Consider the following 4,714-nt stretch of genomic DNA (forward strand, 5'->3'; position numbering starts at 1 on the left):
CTTAACTTCCCTTACTAAGGCAGTAGGACTTCAGTGGCCTAGTGTTTGAATATTTATTGAATTTGCATATCATGCTTATTAACTCAACTCTTTAAACTAGCTGAAGACAGTAATAAAGTCTGAACGTTGAGGTCATGTACAATATCTCAGTACTGTGATAGAGTTGTAGATCTGCTGGTCACAGGGTATTATGACCTTGTCTATACCGCCACTTACAGCGCTGAAACTTTCTTCACTCGGGGGTGTGAAAAAACACCCCCCTGAGTCCTGCAAGCTTCACTACTGCCAAGTGGCAGTGTAGATAGTGCTACAGTGCTGGGAGCCATTCCCCTCGCAGAGGTTGGAGCCGCGACTACCGGGCCTGCTTAACGTTGGCTATGTAGGACATACCCACCTTGTCTCTCCAAGGGTAAGGGGTATCTTTTTATGAGGCCAACTTCTGTTGGTGAGAGAGACAAGCTTGTGAGCATACACAGAGCTCTTGAGGTCCCGGAAATGTGCTCTGTCACAGCTGAACACAAGGTGGAACAGATTTTTTCGGGTAGTGGTTCTCAAACTTTTGTACTGGTGACCCCTTTCACATAAGAATGGCTGTACTGGGTCAGACCAAGGGTCCATCCAGCGCAGTATCTTGTCTACTGACAGTGGCCAATGCCAGGTGCCCTAGAGGGAGTGAACCTAACAGGTAATCATCAAGTGATCTCTCTCCTGCCATCCATCACCTCCCTCTGACACACAGGCTATGAGAACCATTCCTTACCCATGCCCTGGCTAATAGCCATTAATGGACTTACTGCCTCAGAATGTATCCAGTTCTCTTTTAAACCCTATATAGTCCTAGCCTTACTATTTATTCCTACCTTTGTTTCCTGTCTTTTAACCAATTCTAATCCATGAAATGATCTTTCCTCTTATCCCATGACAACTTTAATTTATGTAAAATCACAAGAGTCCTGTGGCACCTATGACTAACAGATGTATTGGAGCATGAGCTTTCGTGGGTGAATACCCACTCTCGTCAGATGCATGTAGTGGGAAATTTCCAACATGCATCTGAAACCATCTCTGGAAATTTTCACTATATGCATCCAATGAAGTAGAATATTCACCCACGAAAGCTCATGGCTCCAATACATCTGTTAGTCTATAAGGTGCACAAGACTCTTCGCTGCTTTTACAGATCCGAGAGTAAACACGGGCTACCCCTCTGATACTTAAATTTATGTAAGAGCCTTTGGTGAGGGACTTGTCAAAGGCTTTCTGAAATCTAAGTACACTATGTCTACTGAATCTCCTTGTCCACATGTTTTTTGATCCCTTTCAAAGAACCTTTAATAGAATTAGTAAAATCATTCCCTTACAGAAACCATGTGCACTTTGCCCAAAAATTTATATTCTATTGTTCTGACAATTTTTCTTTACAATTGTTTCAGCTAATTTTGCCCAGTACTGACTGTTAGACTTACCAGTTCTGTAATTGCCAGGATCACCTCAAGCCCTTTTTAAATATTGGCGTTACATTAGCTATCTTCCAGTCAATGGGTACAGAAGTTGATTATAAGTAAGGTTTACAAACTAGAGTTAGTAGTTCTGCAATTTCATATTTGTGAGTTTAAAGAACTACTTGGTGAATCCTCCTGGTCTGGTAACTTGTTACTGTTAAGTTCTGGAATTAGTTGATAAACCTCCTCTAGTGCCACATAGCAGGCAGCTGAGTGTGACACCCCCCCCCCCCCCCCAAGCTAAAACCACTTTTTTATATATTTAACACCATTATAAATGCTGGAGGCAAAGTGGGGTTTGGGGTGGAGGCTGACAGTTCGTAGCCCCCCACATAACCTCATGACTCCCTGAGGGTTCTCAGACTGGGGGTTGGGACCCCAGCGTTTAGGGTAAACACATTTCAGGGGAGCATTGAAGGTGAAGTGGCCTGTTAGCACTTGTCCAGTCACGCCATCTCACCTGTGGGTGAACACTTCACAAAGTGATCACTCTATATCTGACCTGTCTGTCCTCATCCTTAATGGAAACCTGCACAATACCTGCAGAATTCAAGCTGGCGCATTTAGTCGACTTGTAGCCACTGCATTAATTACTGTGGTGGCTGATGTCCACACGACCCTGCTGTTGGTGGTGCACTTCCCCTCCAGCAGTGCTTCCACCAACCGAAGTGGGGCAGTGTGGGCGACTGAGAGCTAGGGCTCTTGGCTCCTTGCAACTGGGAGTCCAGCTGCCCCCAGCTTGGAAGCAGGGGTGAAGCCATCCAGGGCTTGCCTCCGGCAGGGCGATTCACAGCCTGAGTCCAGTTGATTGCCATGCTCCCAGTGGGGAGCCAGGACCACAGAGGGTGAGCAGGGATCCCAATGGGGAGCCTGGGTGGCAGCCTGGCTTGCAGTGGAGGCGGGAGAGCAGCCTGGCTCCAGCTTCCTTGGAGCCATGGTGGATAGGGGTCAGGGGCGAATGGGGTTGAATGAGGGCAGGGGTCCTGGAGGGGTTGGAAGGGGGGGTTGGATGGAGCAGGGGTCCCGGGAGGGCCATCAGGAGTGAGAGAAAGGGTTGGATGTGGTGGTGGGGGGGTCCAGGGGTGGTCAGGGAGTGGGGATGTGTGGATGGGGCAGGGGTCCTGGGGAGGCCATCAGGAAATGAGGGGTTGGATGGGGCAGGAGTCCCTAGGGGGGCAGATATGAGTTGGGCGCTGGGCCATGACCCCCTCCCCTACTGGCTTTCTGGACAATTTACGAAACGTGATGCGGCTCTCAGGCCAAAAAGTTTGCCCGCCCCTGGTCTAAACTGACACTGCATCGCTCTAACTACACTGATGTGAGTCCTACACCTCTCAAGGTAGTTTATGATGTCAGCATAGCCGGGGAGTTACATTGGTGGGAGGAACATTTCAGTGTTTACAGCTCCATTGTTTTGTCAACGCTGACTTGTCAACAAACTAGTGTAGGCAAGGCCTAAAACTTATGGACTGAGCAGAGAGAGTGGATTTATGGCTTATTACAGTGATCTATAACCCCCTGCACAAAACTTCATCCTTGCTCCTTATGGAAAAGGAGGTTGACCCCCAAGAGAAGACGATGACTGCCCAGTGTTCCTTAATTAAGCAGAATATTTCACCTGCCATTTAAGTTAAAACCCAAGAGTGCTGCATGAAGCACTGTTGCGTGATGGTTACTATTTAATATGTATATTGCTATAGCATCCAGAAGCTTCAGTAAGGACTGGGACCCTGTTATGGTGGGTGCTATACAGACGCTGTGCCAGTTTCACCCCTAGTGTAACTTCAGATGGCTAGCAGGGCTTCTTACAATATTGAATAGTGGAGGTGGCCAATTTATTGACACCGAGCACTGATTTACTGGACCTGGAAAAGCTGAGTGTTCTCCTAATAGGTCCACCAGAGTGGCCTAGAAGGCAATGAAATACACCCCGTCAAATGCAAAGGAGGTAGTACAGCTCCTGGTTACACTGAACACACTCGATATACTGTTTTGACTCTTGAAACATGAAATGCTCCCTTCTTCCCACCTGCAGGACATTGGAAGGCCTTTTAGAATGCGGAATTATGCAGCCCACAGTCTAGGCCCTGCTGCATTGAGACTGACCGGCTGCCTGGTCACAGTTCTGCTTTCAGCCAACACGCCAAGCAGAGTTTTAGAGCAGGGGTCGGCAACCTTTCAGAAGTGCTGTGCCGAGTCTTCATTTATTCACTCTAATTTAAGGTTTTGTGTGCCAGTAATACATTTTAACATTTTTAGAAGGTCTCTTTCTATAAGTCTATAATATATAACTAAACTATTGTTGTGTGTAAAGTAACTAACATTTATAAATGTTTAAGAAGCTTCAGTTAAAATTAAATTAAAATGCAGAGCCTCCCAGACCAGTGGCCAGGACTTGGGCAGTGTGAGTGCCACTGAAAATCAGCTTGTGTGCTGCTTTCGGGCACGTGTGCCTTAGGTTGCCTACTCCTGTTCTAGAGCCTGCTCTGGCAAGAGGGTGAGGTCCCTGGACTCAGGAGCTGCAGGGTGTCGAGCGTGAGGGGGAAGAACCAACCCAGACTGTTTTCAGTTATTTCAGGCAACATGGTGTTAGTGCCGTTCACAGCAGTTGCCTGGGGGGAGACCCAGTGCATCCAGCTGTCTCTTCTGCTTCATCTCCTCACATGTTGTAAACCAGAAAGGGACTTTTCTCTCTCGGTGCTAGGAACCTGTCTGCGCCTTACTTATCTAGTTCTTTTTTGAACCCTGTTATAGTCTTGGCCTTCACAACATCCTCTGGCAAGGATGATTACAAGGTTGTGTGATTACAAGGTTGACTGTGCATTGAGTACCAGCGCTGCAGCTCCTACTGGCTGGGAACCGTGACTAGTGGGAGGTACAGGGGGCGTTGCCTGCAGGCGTAAAGGCAATGCTCACTACACAGTCACCTGACTGCCGATGCACCTAGAGGCCACAGGGACCTGGCAACTGCTTCCTCAGAGCTGCAGTAAGCGCTGCCAGGACCCCGCACTCCCCCAACCCCCTGGCCCAGGCCAGAGCCCCTTTCTGAACCCCAAACCCCTCATCCCTAGCCCCACCCCGAGCTACAGCCCTCACACATCTCCTGCATCCCAGCCCTCTGTCCCATCCCAGAGTCCCCTCCCACACCTCAAACCCCTCATTCCAGGCCCCATGCCAGAGCCAACACCCCAAGTTGGGGCCTTCACCCCCCC

Source organism: Chelonoidis abingdonii, chromosome 1 (genome assembly GCF_003597395.2).
Source record: "Chelonoidis abingdonii isolate Lonesome George chromosome 1, CheloAbing_2.0, whole genome shotgun sequence".
In the NCBI taxonomy this organism is placed as follows: domain Eukaryota; kingdom Metazoa; phylum Chordata; order Testudines; family Testudinidae; genus Chelonoidis; species Chelonoidis abingdonii.